The sequence below is a fragment of the Coturnix japonica genome, chromosome 5 (genome assembly GCF_001577835.2).
Source record: "Coturnix japonica isolate 7356 chromosome 5, Coturnix japonica 2.1, whole genome shotgun sequence".
Classification (NCBI taxonomy): domain Eukaryota; kingdom Metazoa; phylum Chordata; class Aves; order Galliformes; family Phasianidae; genus Coturnix; species Coturnix japonica.
In genome coordinates, this window is record NC_029520.1 from 3,100,405 (window position 1) to 3,118,704 (window position 18,300).

Consider the following 18,300-nt stretch of genomic DNA (forward strand, 5'->3'; position numbering starts at 1 on the left):
TATATCCAGAAGTGTTCCTAACATTGAACAATGCACAAACTGCATGATTGCTTTTAGTGTCTCTCACTGAACACAAAGTATTTTAATAACCTGAAAGGCTCTTCAGTGAACAGTGCTGGATCTGCTCAATTTATAACATATTTAAATATTTTTACATTGGTACCCCGAGATCGAATTCCAATATTTTTCTTTTGTATTTCTGAGCATTTTAATATGCTTCTGGGAACACTTACCTTTTATGATGAAAACAATATTTCCTAACATAAAGCGGTGATTTCTGCTTAAGTGAAACCATATGTATCTTAGGGCAAAGGCTTTTGGTTCTAAATAACTGTTTAATGGTAAGGATCTTTCTTAACATCAGTGTCACAAGCTGCTATGTACTAGCTTTCTTGGAGAAACAAAGATAAAATGGAGAGCAACACAACATCAATAGTTAAGAATAAATACTTTGAAGCATGACTGCAAACTGAGATTTTCAGTAGAGACTGCTTAAATTGAGAAATATGAGAAAAATACAGATCTACTTGATTTAATGAACCTGTTTCTCTTGTATGGACTAGATCACATCCTGTTTTAGTTTACCAGTCTGATCATTGGTTGATGATCACACTGCTAAACGTAATTCCACAAAATGATGCAAATAATTTATGTGCGAGTCTGCATGCCATGCAGTCCTTATCAGTAAGAGCATCACATCCAGCCACGGTATTCAACACAAAAATCTCAGATCCTTCATAAATGTGAGCTAATCCTTATGGCTTTGAAGGACCTTTTCACGTCCCTCTTACAAAAAAAAAAAGCAAAGCAGGGAGCATTTAAGCTGGCTGTAAATGATTGATTATTGCTACTCTGTCTCTGAGCAGTTTACCAACAATAAGGTCAAGATCTGGCAGTCCCAACTCTTTAAAGAAAAATAAATAAATATAATGACTCTTTCCCCATACCCACTGGGTATGTTATTTTGACACTGGGAAAACATGCATGCAAAAGCATTTATGTCATAATCTCAAGCATATGTGCCCACTCCTGCTGCCTAGCTGTAAAGTACTGACAAGGAGCAATGATAAATTTGGGGGTAAAACAATTTTCATTGTTAACGTAAATCAAAAGATAAAGTAGAACATTGGAGAGAGCAGCAATCAGATTTTCTAGCCTGCTTTAAGCCTTCTTGGGCTCACGGTGCTTTCCCTCAGGCTTTTATCTACCCATGGGTCACAGCGCAATTCCTGTGCCCTGTGCCCGCTCCCGCCCTCAGCTTTTCATCCATCAGCACTTGGGACAACAAGTGGGCCTGAAGAGCTGATGATCTATGCCAATGTTTTCCCATCTCTTATTGGTGACTCAGTTTTCTTTTTCTATCCTTTTTTTTTTTTTTTTTCCTCTTTCCTTTGTGATGCAGCCTGTTTTCTAACATGAAATTAACCCAGATACTACCAGGGAAAGGAGGTGTGAAGATTCAGATAACGACAATAAAAGTCACTCCAAATTATTTGTTAGGAACACTCCAGATTACTATCATCATTGTTAGTAATTTCAGTCTCTGAGGTGTGCTTGCTTACGTGAGACTGAACTGAAACTTGGCCTGAGGTTTCCCTGCCTTTCAGTGGGTCTGATTGCTCTCTGAAAGATACAATTGCTGTGAAGATGCTGTCTCTCATAATCTCACATTTATCTTATTCTCAGCTTTCTCACAAATCTTTCGACATGCCATGCTTAGGAGTAATCCTCAGTAAATCTAAAGTACGTGGCAGAACTCAGGAGGAAAAATCTGGGAGTGAAGTCTAGAAGGAAAACCTTAGGCTGAAAAACAAATGATTAATCGCAAGTACGTAGAAGAAAGTCATAGAATACCAGCACTTTTCAATTATTTAAACTTAATCAGCAGCATATAAGTCACCTGGTCCTATTTTGACACCTCCTTCACCACCCAGCCTCTTTCAAAAAATGTATTTTGGGTACTGGCCTAAAGAACAATCTCAAAGAGTGGAGCAATGCAAGAAACAGCTATGGTAAGATGAAATGATTCAGAAGACAGTTGCCTTAAATGGGGTCTGAATAGCACAGGCTGAACCCTGAACTGCTCTAGATCAGTGGTTCTGTGGGGCTGAGCTATGCTGCACAGAGTGGGAGCTGTCTGCCCTGCCTTGGTCCTCCCTCTGACACAATGAAGGAAGCCACCTACAATAGCTCAAGCCATTCCAGCTATCACTTTTCTGTACTGATAATTTGATGGAGCTAACTAAATACTACCTTTTCTGCTTCATCCTTTATAGAAGGTTTTTACTGTGCAAAGTCACTACTAGAGCTTATTCCTCTCCACTTGTATTTACCAACACAAACAGCCCTGAAGTGCCAGCAGGTAACCTGTTGCTCTCAAGCCCAGAAGTACAGAGGGTCTGTGCTGACAGCCACGTGCAGCAGATGAACCTGATGTGCTGAGTCCTATCACCAGTCCTCCCTGACCCAACAGGTGTCATTTTGTACCATTTCTTAGCCTCGCTTGCTGCTTCATTGCTGCTGCCCAGGCACCTCCAGAAAGGAGTGGAGTGGGTGACAAGGTGCCCACTGGGGACAGTGGGAAATGCTGTTCTATTGGGTGTGACAGCAGCTGGGCAGAAATGGGGGCCACCAGAACACCTCAGGTGTGTGGAGACTGCAGGCGAGAGTAGTCATCTCCAGGTGCTGCCTACAGCTCAGAGCAAAATTCTTGGGAAGAGATTGAAATCAGAGCTTTGTGCTTGGATGGCAGCCCTTGAAATCCACTTCTCCCAGAGCAGTTTAGGCAGGGGTGACATGAGCCTTTCCAGACTTACCTTACAGAAACATGGCCATGCTTAGAGGAGGGGAGGCAGGTGGGCCATGGCTTCTGTCACTCCTGTGTGCTCTTGCTGGTGCCAAGGATGCTGGGCTGTCCTGCTGCAGGGCAGAGGAGAGGCTGGGTTAGCACCTGCAGGAATGGCATGAGAGCTCCAGCTCTGAGGGTTGTGGTCGCACGAAACAGGAATACTGTGTGCTAGAGTAGAAGGCTGGGCAACATCCTGGCCTGCTGCTTCCCAACCTTTCCAGACATGTACATGAATAATATGTACACACATACACATTGATGTGCATGTTAAGTCTGACTACAAAACAGAACAGAAATACAATGATATAAAAGATAAGAATCAGAGGTTACAGAATGGCTGATGGAATCATAGGGCCATTAAGGTTGGAGAAAACCACTAAGATCCCCAAGCCTAACTCCAACCCACCCTGACCATGCCCACTAATCATGTCCCTCAGTGTCACACCTCCATGCCTCCTGAATACCTCTAGTGACAGTGACTCCACACCACTATGGGCAGCTTGTTCTGATGCCTCACTACTCCTGAGAATACCCAACCTGAACCTTCCCTGGTGCAATTTGAAGCCATTACCCCTTGTCCTATCACCATCACCTTGGAGAAGAGACTCACCTCACTACAAACCTACTTTCAGGGAGTTGTAAAAAGCAATAGTCTTCCTGAGCCTTCTCCAGACTGAGCAACCCCAGTTCCCTCAGCTGCTTCTGATAGCAACACTACAGATGTGTTCTTGCTCAGCTCCCAGAGCTCTGTAAGTTGCAAAGGGCTATCTGAAACCTGCGTGCTGGAGAAGTGCTGGCAGGATTGCTACAACAAGAACATGGATGGAGCAGTTATTTAGCGTGAGATGGAGTGAAAGACACCAGGAGTACTTCAAGTCTCTGTCATGCTCTTCTATGGATCTTATCCCTTCATGAGTACTGCTCCTGCTGTGCTGTGGGGGTAAGCAAAGATGCAAGAGCAGAACATGAAGCTCCTGGGAAGTATGTTTCCTCAACCCTAGCAGAACCAAAGCAACACCAGAACACTAAAGCTGACAGCAACAGTTTCAAAACATTGCTGTTATTTCTCACATGTAATTTGCAGCTAGATTTGCAAAGGTCTTCTCACTTGGCTATTGAACTGCACATTACCCCTGAAAGCAGTTAAGTACTAAGCAGTAAGAATGCTTCTTTCTGTAAACCTAGAGCAGCGTGTGGTATAAGAGCCACCATAGCAAATCTCACCTCCACATTCTACATATACACAGCCTATGTGGGGATGCAGGTGTCAGCGAGAAGCAGGGGTATGCAATGCAAGCCTGGACATTCCAGGATGACTCCCAACCCAACATCCATCAGCTCCCCCAACCCTACCTCCGAGAAGATAACAAGAGCTGCAGGAGCTCCTTACCTTGTGGAGGGGCCAGGTGGCTGAGGTCATTAACACCTGCACAAGATGCACCAGGCAGAGACAAGGGATCAAGCGCTTGTGCAGGTGAGCAGACTGACCGATTTGCACGGATATAACGCGGTGGTTGTGCAACACTGTAGGTGATTTACATTCACTATCTGCAGATAGGACTGGAGCACGGTCTGCCTGTGGCGTGCTTGCATGCAGACGCACGCACGCCCTGGAGGGAGTGCGAAGTGGGGCCCTTGGATCTTTGTCAAGGCAGTGAATCAGCAGCAGAGCCACATACGGCATCGGGAGCTGCTCGCCAGCTGCTTGTTGGGTGGGCTGGGGCCTGTTGACTTGTCTGAGCAGAGACAGACCTTGGGGACACAGGAGCTAGAGGAGAACAAAAGCACGAGTCAAACTTCAGTGTCCGTTACCTTGACGTGTGGCTTGACGACAGTTTGCAAACCTGCGTGGGAGAACTAAGTGGAAAGCATCTATTTTTCTGTTGTGGAGGGATGCTGAGCTCAAAACAAGACTTATTCCATGAAACACAGAGTTCTGTCTTCTTTTTAGTCTTAATCCACCTCCTGCGACACACTCCTCTGCTCAGAACAGCATATACCTTCATAACATCTCTTTCATGCAGGGTAGCATTGCTTTGGTACAGGACCAGGTTCAGGGAGGAAATTGGTTTCTGATACTCAGAGTGGCTGTGTAAATGAATGATGAATGAAGATGCAGGTGATCAGGGAAGCACAGGGAAGAAACTGATAAATAGAAGGGAGCACTGTGGAAAAAACCAAGGGGTTCTAAATTGCTTACACAAAACCTAGTAGTAATTTGCATGCTTAGTACTAGGTATTAATGGCATCTCTCTCTCCCTGCTGCACCAAAACGTGTTCTATATACACAAACAAAGGAAAGTGCCAACCACCCAAGCGTCTGTGTTGGTTTTGGAGAACCCCCACATTTGATTTCCAAGCTTAAAAAGAAAAAAGAAACCTGGAGCTGCGGAGATCATTGCTATTTCCTTCCAGAGCAATCCTGCATGTTTGACATCTTATCTATTGTTTATGTCAGGCAAACCCTGCCTGGACAACACGCAGAGTGGGCTGCAGTGGTAAGGTGGCAAGTGAATGCCTATGAGCTGCGGTGATTCATTGCTCAGAGGAGCTCTCGCTTTAATCACAGAGGACTGGCAGATGAGGGAGGCCATGAGGATTTATGACTTTGGGGCAGAGTGACAGCTGTCCCAGGTATCCCAGCTCCATGCTACAAATCAATGCCTTTATTAGAGGGTGACAGCAGTAGTGGCGAAGGTTCAGGCAGCCCACGGCCCTCTGAACAAAGTGCCACAAGAGAAAGCAAGCCTGCTTCATGCACAGAAAAATGAATCTGACATGAAAGCTTTGCAGTGTCCGATGGTGACATCCACAAGGTCATCTCTAGCAAAGGTAATCTCACCTCTCGCAGGGCTGGATACCCATTTTCATCACAGGCATTAAGAAGTGCAGCCCCTGCAACCTGCACGCTGTAAGCATTGGTACTCCAGGGAGCTTCCCATGGCCTGCCAGCATCCTGAGGTTCCCACAGCAATTCACTGCTCTGCTTCCCAGCCCTGGCTACATCCCTTTGTCCCACCCTCTGCTTGTGTCCACATTATGCTGTGTGGAACAGCCCAGCACTGCCCCAGTGGCCGCACAGCAGCTGAGCCCTGTCTGGGAGTAGTCATCATAACGAAAGGAGCATTCCTTGAGAATGTACAGCCGGAAAGCACAACTAGAAATTAAAGGCTCTACAATCATGCACACAGTGGAAGAGTTTCCTTGTCTGCATGCCTCAGTTTCTAAACTCTCAAAGTGGAAACGCTGCCTCTGTGGGCTGTTTGTTCACACAATCAACACAAGGCTTAAGCTGGGTGTGAAGCACTAGTGCTGGCAGCAGCTCTAGCCTGCTGCAGTGGGAAGGTACTGAGGAAGGATGTCCCTGTGGGCTTTTCCAGCCCACAATGCACCCACTAGCCAGAACTGCTCCAAGGACCAGGCCACATGGAGGCTGAGGTGGCCTGAGCACAAGTTAAGGCTGGTTGATGTGTCCTTATCTGTAGCTGTTGTAGAAGATACAAGAACAGCCCAATAGTCTAATGGGGACAAAGAAAGAGCTCAGAGCTTTGCTTCCTGACCTCGTAGCCTGCAGTTCTTCTACAAGAGCAAAGCCAAACTTTAGGTTGTGTTCACAAGCCATTGCTTGTTTTGTCATCTAATTTAGAGATCATCTGTTGAGCTGAGCATTGTGCAGGACAAAAGCCACTTCATGCCACCAAGGCAAATCCCAAACACTGTCTGCAGAGGAGGGGACTCAATACCAGATGGCAGTGGCCCACTAGGTCTTCACCAACCTCCTACCCAAAGGGTGCTCAGGACAAGGATTTCCAGCAGTGTCTTCCCCTTCTGCTTTCACTTCTACGGGAGGTCACTTCCACCTACCACATGAGCACCACAGAGCCTCAGTTCTTAGGGCATCATCAGAAGGATGCCACGTTCACTCACTGATAGAACAGATGAGCGCTGTCTTCCAAAACATCCATGTGGCTATAGTCAGCAATCAGAGAAGAAAGGCTAGAAGTATTTTGCCACTTATGGAACACAGATCACTACCAAAAAATGCTTCAAGTTTCAACAGCAGCATGAAATCTATCCTCATCTTTTCCCAAAGATGTTTATCATTTTCTTCAGAGAAAGAAATCCTGTAGCGTTACCTCTGTATGCACAAGATGACTGTGTACGCAGCTAGTTCCTGCACTCTATATGGTTCCAGCTGAAAGTTCACAGAAGACAAAAGGATGACTGAGCATTGCAAAGAAAGGAAGGAGTGCTTGATGCTGCAGGGGCACCACTGGTGACATGGTGGGCCCGAGGGAAGCTCTGCAGCACACAAAGAAGCCAGCAGCTCTGCTGATGGAGACCCCCCTGCCAGTGTTTCAACACTGGAGGGCTGTGAATAAGCAGCTTCAGGAAACAACACGTTCCAAGACCTGACACGAGAGTATTTCTAACATTTCAGTAACCTGGGAGTCAGACATTTTTTTCAGCTTTGGTCACTATTTCAGTAACATACTTCAGATGTTTTGCTTCGCCTCTTAACTCCAGAGCCAGCACACAGCATAACCAGACACTTGCAATATGCATCATCACGGACAGACACCAGTAGAGTGCTGCATGTACAATGGAAAAAATGCAGTGGTGACAAATACACATCTATATATACACGCACTCATATTGACATTCAGGTGGGCATGCGCAGCTGGGGTTTTCAAGGCTGACATGTTATTTACTCTTCTCCTGGCCTCAGAACACTTTCCCTGGAATTCAAAATTGGTGTTTCAGATGAGCCTGGAGCAGGGAATTCACTGACCGTGAGGCAACTCTGACAGCCTGCAGCTCACCCGGTTCCCAGCTGACACAAAGCAAACACCACCTCCATCTACAGGCCAACGTACTTGACCTTCACATCTCCTAGATAAATGCTCAAATAACAAGGAAGGGAAGAGCAGAGAGGATTCAGGGAGAAAACAGTCCATGCAGAGCTCTGTTGAGCTGCCTTGTCCCTACGCCCTGGCATGGGGGTGATCTAGAGAGATTCTTGATGAATTGCATGTCAACTGTAAGAGCTTGCTCTGTCCTCACCAGCACATAAAGCAGCCCTGAAGATTCCAGCAGCTGAAGCCATGCCACCCACCAGGGAGAAGAGTACAGCCATCCTACCTGTCTGGCCAGCATGGAGCCTCAACACCGAGCATAGCTCACAGCCATTTCATTTGTGCAAAACCCTGGCTAGGAAGCAGCAGCTAGTGCCTGGCACACCGCGAGTTACTTGGCTGTAGGCTGGCAAGCACACCTGTACCTAGGGCTCCCAAATGCCCTGCACACAGCTCTCCCCCCCCCCATCAGGCAGCATCCCTCACAGCATTGAGAGAGACTGAGGGTTGAGGAAGCATGGTGTTCTTAACTGAAAAACTTAATCATAAAACAGCTGGGAAGGAAGTCAGATTAACATGGGGTTCCATTTGTAGGCATGCAAATACTACTGTAATTTGATTAATCTTTTTTCCCCTTTCAATCATCGCCCATCATGTAGGGCACAAAGTGGAAATGGTTTTGGTCTTCCTTCATTAGCTGCATTAATTTTTAATCAAGAGCCATTCTCTTACCATGACAACCAAGGAGATGGATGGATTTGATTCCAACTTCATTCAAGCATCCTCTGACTGAGCTTTGAGTAGTTTGTATTGGCTGGGAATAAAATACAAAACAATTTGTCAAATGTGCTCTCCACTCAGAGTATTTGTGCACCTTTGCTTACAGGCTCCCCCCCCCCCCCCCTTAAAGAGAACTCTCACTAGTTGCTCTGATCCCCGTGCTGCTCACAGTGGATAAGTACAGAGCAAGCTGCATTGAGCCCCATGTGTTAGTCACCATGGCAGTGTGTAGCTTCCTTGCCTGAGGTATAAATCTTCCACAGGTCACACCTGTGGCCAATAAGGCCTGAGGGAAGGAGCAGTAGGAAAGCAGGTCATTAACTGAGCAAACACAAAATGATGCCACACGGAAACACTTGGCAGAGACACAGCCACACTCTCCTGCTTTCCAGTGCCACAGGCAGCAGGGACACTGCCTTCGTGCTCCAGCTCCATGGGCAAGACACTGCTACAGCCTAACGCGGCCATTGCAGAAATGTAGGCTCACACTGTCATGGCTCAGGGCCACTGCTGTTTAATTTGAGTTTTTGGGGCTGAAGGGAGTTGCCTGACAGCAGGGCAAGGCATGGGGCCGACCTGCGAGTGCCAGTCTCGCCACCTCCCTCCTCCTCTTCCTCGTGGCAGACGCTGGCTGAGCTCTGCAGGAGCAGGGACACACGACTGAGCGAGGCTGTGTGCGGGACCGGCCCCCATGACTGGGGCTAAATGAAACACTTCACCGTCTGGCATATCACTCCGTTTCCCACGGATGGCACAAATAGTCACTGTGCGATGTACAAACACCGGGGATCTATTATTGGCACCTTTCCTTTGCTTGCCATAGTGACGTCCAACCCAAACGCAAGTGTTAATGCCCTTATAAGGCTCCTAGCACAAATTTAAATTCTTTATCCTTTGGCCGATGATACAAACTGCAATCTCAGTAGCATACGGCATGGGGAGGTGGGAGATTTTCTTGGCTCTGTGGTGAGGGAGAGAAATTAAAAAGGAGCCTACAATGCTGAGTCACTGTGACAAATAACTTACTATGGCATACATTCAGGGTTTAGCAAAGAGGCAGCTGAGAGTGAGTCAGTGACTGACTAGTGCCTCCTAGATTTTCCTCCTTGGGAAAGATTCAATCTAATGTAAAGAAGAGACGGCAAAAGTATTTCTCAGTGTTACCATTACCAAGCTGCTATCACTAATTATACACGTGGCTAAAACCATCAAATTCCATTGTGTAATACATGCCTTCTGTCTGGTATATAACATCGCCCATTATGGAGCATTACAAGTACTGGTTTTGAGAGACGGAAAACTTGGCCAAACTTCAAGTGTTTGGCAGTGTCAATTCAAGCACCTCCCGTCTTTTGGTTGCTCAGCTTCACAGTCTTCTCCGCATCCTATTTAGCACTTCGGTTGAGCAGTCTGTAGCACCATTTACACCAAAATAGATAGTTCTGTGATCAAAAAAGACTTTCCAAGTGCAAAATGGATGCAGTTTTGTGGAAAAACGTGTAAGAAGGTCACAGTCCATCAAAACACCTAGTCCCAGTAAAGTCAAATTTGCATGTGCTGAATCACAGCCAAAGCTATTCTTGTGTCGTCCTGGTTGTGATGTTTCTTTCCCCTTCTCCTTCTGCTCAGGCAGACAAGTTCTTGCCCAGCACCCCAAATCTGGGAAGAGAGCAAGAAAGCAGGTCTGCATAATATCCCCTCCCCTGACCCCAGGTCCCATACCTGCCCATTAGAGAGCAGAAACAATAGAAACAGTTTCCCTGCCAGGATGGGGCTGTTAGCAGCTTTTCAGCTATCTGTACACCCCCCACCTTTCCCTTCCCTTCCCTCTTAAAAAGCAGTTCTGTCACCAAAGAGCCAGGGGCTGCAGAGAGAGCTGCTTTAGCCAGTATCTCCATTTGTGCCTTGTTTCTCCTGTACAGAAAGGTATCGCTGAGTAAGCCCTGAAATTCCTCAGATACTATGCTAATTCATACATGATGGGGAAAGAATATAACTGCTCCTAAGCAGACCACAACCAGGTGGAAGGAATTTCCTATCATCCTCTTCCACCTGAGCCACAGGGTTCAGCCTGGCAATGGGAACATCTTGCCTAAAGTAATTCTGTTTGGGATGCTGCAGTCAGGCCATCCCTTCTGAGCACAAATAAAGGCAGAGAATAATCCATCGTTTACTCAAAATGTTAATTAGTGAGTGAATTATACTCATACTGTTCCCATCTGAGGACTGGCTGCTGAAGAAGTGTAATTAGATATTTATATCTGTTGTCTAACTTGTACGAACTCCAGCGGTCCAGTTGCTCACGAATGAGTTCATAAGGCCAGTCAATTATTTTTACATGATGCTTTTGTTTGTTTCTTAAACAAAAATGTCTTTCCCATCTCCCAAAACAAAGCTTTTCTTGAAAAATAGTGATATCATCAACAATTTCACTGTCTTTTTTTAGCTGAGTTCATCTCTTTCCAACACTGTGAGACAAAGGGCTCCCTTATTTCCACCATAGCCCTACTAAATGCATTACAAACCCCACAAGGAGAGCCCCCAGCATGCCCCAGAACTGCCACGTGATCCTAGGCAAGAGGGTACGGCTGAGATCCCCAAAGTCTTAAGGAAGATTTAGCTTTAAAGATCACACACTGACCCTGCTTTTAAGAGAAGCAAATCCCTATAATTTCGAGGGAAAAAACCACTCATGTTTTCCTTCGTGTATCTCTGAAAAGCAGCTCTCAGATCTGACCTTTCCAAAATGCCTATCAGTGATCAGCTGTAAAACAAGAGATCTCTGTAATATTTTTCTAATGCAGAGTGAACAGCAGCCAACTTCCCATAGAGAAGGAGGAGGATTTTCTCAAGCTAATTTTATTTCCTTATCTTTAGTCATCTGCTGAAAAGAAAACACTAAATATATTCCTCAGTCTACTCCTTCCAGTGATAGCTCGAAGGAGTAAAGAACCATATGCTCCTTCAGCTGATCCATACTGTCTCCATGACAATGCAGTTTACAAAGTTTGCTCCTAACAGCTCTGTAGTACGTGTTTCAGCTGCTCACATTTTTGGGCATGAGGATGGCTGGCAGTGGGGGCAATGGTGGCTGCCACTGCAGTGGTTGGGCATGTTCACCAGTAGCTTTGGTTGAGCAGCACTTCCACCCAAACACCCCAACCCCAAGACCAGTGCCCACCAGTGAGCTCCAGTTCCAGTGGTGCAGCTCAGCCTGTGGTACCATCTGGAAGCTGATGCAGCCAGTCCCTCCAAATTCCTTACGAGCTTTTATATGTGCAATGCCTTAAAAGGAGAAAGGATTTTACCTCATTTTAGCCAATCAGAAAATCCTGGTAAATTTACACAGAAAAAATGTGTTCTCCTCATTAAAGCGTGCTTTACCTTTGGGTAAGGTGGATCTCCTGGATCCTCCCAGGAGCACAGCACGCCCAGAGCTGGAGCTGTGCCAGATCTCTCCTCTATACTCCTCCAATCCCTTTGCATCCCTGTTTCACTTACAATGTACCGCACTGCATGTAGAAAATGGACTTCACCTTCAGCCAGCTCAAGCAGGACACCCAACTTACTGTGGCACTGCTGTGGTGGGCAAGAAACCTTATCCTATGACGTAACAGAACAGAAGCATTCACGAACAGGCGGCTTCTGAGCTACAGGCCATCAGTTGGCAGCCTCCACCTCAACAAGTGCAGAAAGACACGATGTTGTTATTTTCGGAGCCTGTGTGTTTCACTATTCCCCAATCGGCACAATAGCTGTCAGCATTCCTGTTTTGAATTTCACACATTTGCTTAATCAGAAATCAACAGAAATACATAACCAGTTACAGTGGTGTATGAGATTCAGTCCTTTTTTATCAAGGAGTTACCCAAGATATGGGTTGCAGATCAGGTTGTCTCCACACAATCATTTCTAAAAGTAACCCCAGTACACATTTAAGAGTAGAAATAAAAACTTCAGCTGGCTAAGATTAAAAAAGGAAAAAAATGTGTGTATACATATACACGCACACATATACGTCTGACACTCACTTTGAATTGTCAGGGTGAAACATTTAGAGATTTTTAAATTTATTTATTTTTTAAAAACACCCCCATCCCTGTAGAATGGCCTACACAGCTTGATCCCCATAGATTTACCAGCTGTTTTGAATTCCTCCCCCCGGCACTCATCAGCCAGAAGCTTAATCATGCTGAAAGGTTCCCACCTGCACCCCCTGCTACCTTTTGGAGCACAGAACCCAGAAAGGACCCCAGGGCTGGGGAGAACATCTTCCCACTGTTTGCTCCTTCACAGTGGCCAGACCTGGGACACAGCTCACGAGATGTCTCAGCATTCCTTTGACAACTACAGGTATACGCCAAGTTCAAATTATGCTCAACTGTCTTCTAGAAATTCAGGCCTCTATTCCCCCCCTCCTTGAATATACCAGATCTCTCCTGAATTCTATTTATGGGCAGAAAAGTGAAGGCTTGTCTAATTAGAGATGATTCTTCTCTTATTCCTTCACCCCCTATACCAAGAGCTAAGACAACTTCTGACAAAGACTCACATCTAGACTAGTTCCTAGCATTATGCAGTGGAGGGAGGTGAGCTGCACAGGAACAAGTTTCTGCAGAGAATGAAGACAGCTTGGAGTCACAGCTTCCTTTCAAGCCTCTGAAACCTATGGATTTATAGAGACTTGGCTCCCCTGCACATAATACCCCTCTTTCAGGGGGATAAAGGAGTAGGGCTCTGCTAATCTCTCCAGTTAGCAGGAAGGAACACAGGATCCAGCACACCACAAGGTTTGGAGGCACTACTCAAAGTTATTTGGTGCCTCTGGAGGATCCACAGGGACCAGCAACATAAAGGATTTAATGTGCACGCCCAAGCATCAAGCAAATGCTGTCTATTAAGAAGTTTAAGGGGAGGAAATACTTTCCAGACACACAAGCCTTCTTTAAGGGAATCACTACTCTGTAAGATGCTTGTGCCATAAATGTCACTTTACGTTAGTTCTCATTCAGAAAATACATGATTGATGTCTAGAAAAGCTAATGAAATACATATACTACTTTTAATTATCCTTAGCCCTGCCCTTTCTCCAGGGCTTTGAGGAACATGCTTGAGGTGGATCCTTGAAGACTTGCGCAAAACCAATCTTCTTTGGCTTTGGGGGCTAGGAAAAGCTCAAAACTCACCATACCTCACTAGAGGTCAAGAATGGAACTCAGCCCTGGGAGATGACACTCGCACGTGTCTGGCACTGCCCTGGTTGGGGGTACAGGGACAGGCATGACCCAGGGGCTTTCCATCTTTGCCAGAAAAGAACCCAGCCCAGAGATAAAAAACAAACAAACAAAAAACAACGAAACATCAGAACACATACAAGAGTTGCTTGCTCCCTGCTGGGTAGCTCATATCAGAAGCCCACAAATGTGTGGTAAGGGTCAATAACAATCCTGAAGACCTCAGAATCTGGAGAAGCAATTTGGATAAAGAAAATACTAGTGTCCTCATTCTGCAGGGAGATTAATTTGTTTTATTTAACTGCCTCTGGCTCCCTTGAGTCAACAGGGAGAGACAGACACCTCCTGTGGACAATCCAAACCAAGAGGGATTAAAAACCCTGGAGTTGTGCCTATGCAAATCTTCAGACTGCACAGGAAGCTTAAAGCTAAGGGCTTCCTGGTTTAGATCAATTCATTAAATTAATGGTAATCAAGCTTGAGTTACTGGTTCAGAGTGCACCAATGTTGGGCTAAAAATGTAAATGTGTGCCTGGAGAACTTGAGACCCTGGCCTGGAAAACGAGGTCAAGATCTCTACAGAAGTGACAACCCCCCACCATGTTTTTCTATATTACTTTCACATTTTATGGTCACCAAGATGGTTTTTCCCGCCCTCTTGTTATGCTACTGCCTGGAGTGGGCTGTTTGTACCCCCAGCAGAAAATACAGAGTCACAGCAGCAGCAGAGGGTGTGGGGGCAGACACTTTTTGGGCATCAGAACTGGCAGTTTTTAGAGCCTCTGAATGAGTAGGCAACTGTGCTGAGGCTCTTTCTCCCACCACAAATCACGAAGCCAAATATCTCAGCTGCACGGTATGTCTGCAGGAGCTTCTCCTCCAGTACTGGCTTGTGTGGGAAGGGCTCTGCTGGCACACAGCTCACCCGAGCACTTGTGTGCCTGCGGACAAAATTAAGGCAAGCCTCTGTGTACATTCAACATACATGGGCAAAGCCCTCCATAGAGCCTACCTGGCTTCACAAGAGCAACCTGAAGCACTCTGAGCATTGGGACCTCATGCAACCAGCCAATGCTGGATGCCAGTGCTTGGAAAGTTCCATGCAGGAGCAGTAAGACATGGGGACTGAGGCACCAGAGAGCAGAAGTTTCCTTTTTTTCTTCTCAGATGGGAAAAAAAAAAAATTGGCTAAAGGCAGTAGAAACAGATGTACTTATGTATCCTATACACTATAAAAGAAAGGCCCTTCCAGTGAAGCAGATGGGTTTAAGTGCCATTTAAAGCAACTTCTGCTTTACCCAAGGAAGCCTCACACAAGCTTTACATGTGGGTTACACAAGTATTTTAAACAAAAATGTCTCTGGCTACAAATCTCTAACATCACATGCAGCTTTACTCGATGAAAGCTCAACCACTGGAATCAAGGAAGACAGCCCCTTACACCCCCAAAACTAAAACAGCACCATCAACTTCAAACTTCTTGAGAGCAGAGCACTGTTCTGCAATTATGCTGCTTCCTTTTCTGCTCACACATTCTGATACCCTAGCCCAAGAGAGACAATTTTAGGAACATGTAACAGCGTGGATTCATTACTTCTCATCACTCAAGAAGACCGTTGCAAGAGCGCATACATGTCTATCACTATTGTTTCAAAGACCATTGTGCATGCACAAAAGGTGAAGATAATTTCACAAGCAAACAACCATCCAAACAGATGTTGTCATGACAGATGTCATGTCTATGAACTGCCCAGTGGGCAGAGTTGAGCCACAGGTTTAGCAGTACTGTCTCAGATGCCTTGCTCCTTCCCCCATATTAGTTTTCCTCAGGGATCAGAAGAACTAGAACAACACAATATGTTTCAGAAGCACACCCTTTTCAGCCTCTTTTTTTCTCCTCTACAGTCATATACTATAGACCAGGGTTTATTTTAGGCCTATGCACAGGTAGGAACACGAAAGGTGGGTAACATCTATTTCCCATTGCGTTCAAGGAGAAGTTGCTAAACACAGAAATAAGAGGAATTGTTCTCTCACATCCAGTCAAAGCTTGACTTAACAGCCAAAAGCTCAGTAAAACAAAGCACTAGAAAAGAAAGGACACTGAGCCTTGGTTAGGCTGGTTAATGTAGATGGGTGAAAGATGAGTTTGAACAAGGTTAGAGAGCAAAATATCACAAGCACTGGATTTCAGGAAAACCAGAACTGGTTTACAGTGCTAAACTAAGGAAAGCACACACATGCTACAGCTGAACAGAAACAGAGGAGATTAAAGCATTTTAAAATAAAATAAAATAAAATAAAATAAAATAAAATAAAATAAAATAAAATAAAATAAAATAAAATAAAATAAAATAAAATAAAATAATAAATGAAGTCCTAACAAAAGAGAATACGGAGTCAAGACAAAAAGCTTTCAGCAGTAAAAGGAAGGCTTCAGCTTTAGCTCATTGCTTAAACCAATGTTTGAGTGGAAAAAAAAAGTGCCGGGTACCGACAAGAAACAGGACCTGCTCAACATACCTGCTGGGGGCTATGCTAAAAGTAGTGAAGGGTCATCTCTCCTACAGAAAAGAGTAGCTCTATCTTCTCACATGTATGAGTATCCCCACCACCAGCACTCATTTACTTTTGCCAGCAGGGTGTACTTGAGCCTCTTCCTGTGAGCACTTACACCTGTTTCCTGTAAAGGTGCTGATGGTGCTCACGCTCTTTTGATACTTTGAAGTAGGCTAGGGATCAGCTGGCCCCTTATGAGCCATAGCTAGTAATTGCTCCTGCCTCCTGGGTACCCCACCTGCTCAGCTTCAGATCTGCCCTGTTCAGAGTCCAGCCCCACAGCTGCTAACAGGGTTGGAGTCACCAGCTCCTTCCATCAAAAACAAACAAACAAGCAAGCAAAAAACCCAAATCCAATGTAATGTTTATGGTTAAGAGAGATGGAAATTGTTTGCAGCTATGAGTCCAAATATACCTGCCCGCATTGCTTCTTATGGAAGTTGCAGTGGTAGATGAGAACATAGCTTGGGAATAGGCATGGATGAGTTGACAAAACTAATGAAGCTGACATTTTTTATACATTTCAGGCCAAAATAAATAAATAAATGAATAAATAAAAAAAAAAAAAAGCAAACAAAAGGGATTTCTAGAAGAGGGTTTTTTGTTTTTGTTTTTTGTTTGATTGTTTTTAATTTGTTTTTCTTTAAATGAGTGTCTTTTAATTTAGCAGCTTTCTGTATAAAAGCATAGACCCCTTCTGTTGTGAAGATCAATGCAGTTTGTTCTAAGACACTCTGTTTTGATCATAGATGAGTTTGTACAGGTGTAGCTCTTATCATCGTAGTGTAAATACTCCTGAAACACACCTTTCAACAATATGATGAAGACTGAGCTGGGACTAGCTCCTCAGTCTGCTTATTGGCTTTAGAAAATGTTGCTTAGTTCTAACAGAATAGGGATGTGCAGCAGAGTTCTTTTAATACATGCGTATTGTGATATGTAATTCTGAAATGCATGCATCAGTGTAAATAACCACTCCTTCAAACAAACTGGAAAAGCATTACTAAGAGGGTATAGGACAGTAGCAGAGCACAGAGATGAACACGCTGTATTTAGTGTAAACTTAAGGTAAATTAAAAACTCCACATGGATATCAAACTAGAATTTCACCAACTCCGTGTTTTATTCAAAAGGAAGAAAATTAGGGGTAGTTAAAGTTGGCATCAAGGTAATGTAGAAGTTCCTAAGGAAAGGAGAGAAAAAAGGATCATCAGGGATGTTCACAATGGAAAGAAGGAGTTGTAAAACACCTGAATCTCAGAGAAAAATCAGTTTTAGGTAAGCATGAGTCAGATCTCTGGCTTGAGAAAAAATGCAGTTATAACGATGCCATCAGAAATGTTTGGGCAATCTGGAGAATGGCTGAAACTATGGCACGAAGAGAGGAGAGTAGCTGTTAAACATCAAGACGCAATCAGATATCATTTAGATGTGATGGTTGTTTTTGGATCATGAATGTAGAAAATATTTAGGAAATAAATAGGAATACATAGGCAAAAGAAGATTTCATTACAAGGCATTTGCAGAGCACCCACTGGTTTCAGTGGAGAAAGTGTTCAGGCTCTTTAACTCGGTCTGAGGCTCCACAAAACATCAAGACTTGCAGATTGTAGTCCCAGGTATGAACAGGGTCCTTTCCTCTGTCTAGTTTAGCCCATCTGTTTAAGAGAATCAGAGAGAATTAAGCAGGGTTTTCTCTCTGTTGGATTAGAAAAAGAAAAAAGTTATGTTTAGAGTCATATCAACAGTACTATTTTGTTCGCTTGTTCTCCTTCACTTGAGAAATAGTGAGGAAGCTTGATGTTGTCTGATGTCTGGAGGTGTCCCTCCTAAGCTGGGGAGGGATGAAACCTGTAGTCATTAACTTGGGTGACAAATAGAATTGAATCTGTAACAAGAGGAGGCAATCCTTGTAGGTTTTTTTATTTCCAAACGTTCATTCAAACATTTGAGTTAAACGGTGTTAGCATAAAAAAAAACAAAAAGAGCTTAAAATGGTCTAACCAAAATCACTCTTAATCAG

At 44.6% G+C, this 18,300-nt stretch overlaps 1 protein-coding gene across 4 annotated transcripts in view; it reads right to left on the reverse strand.

The window, feature by feature from the left end:
* BDNF (brain derived neurotrophic factor) overlaps positions 1 to 12,096 on the reverse strand; it is a 51,071-nt gene extending 38,975 nt beyond the window's left edge. Inside the window, exons 1-3 of one of the 4 annotated variants that reach the window (XR_004307450.1) lie at positions 11,869 to 12,080; positions 8,437 to 8,518; positions 2,817 to 2,919 (exon numbers count right to left, since the gene is read on the reverse strand). The gene's annotated coding sequence lies outside the window, so the exon portion shown is untranslated. Of the gene's footprint in view, positions 1 to 2,816; positions 2,920 to 8,436; positions 8,519 to 11,868 lie in introns of all 4 variants that reach the window. The other 3 variants (XR_004307451.1, XM_032445013.1, XM_015863456.2) reach the window with 3 other exon arrangements.
* Positions 12,097 to 18,300: the final 6,204 nt, after the last annotated feature.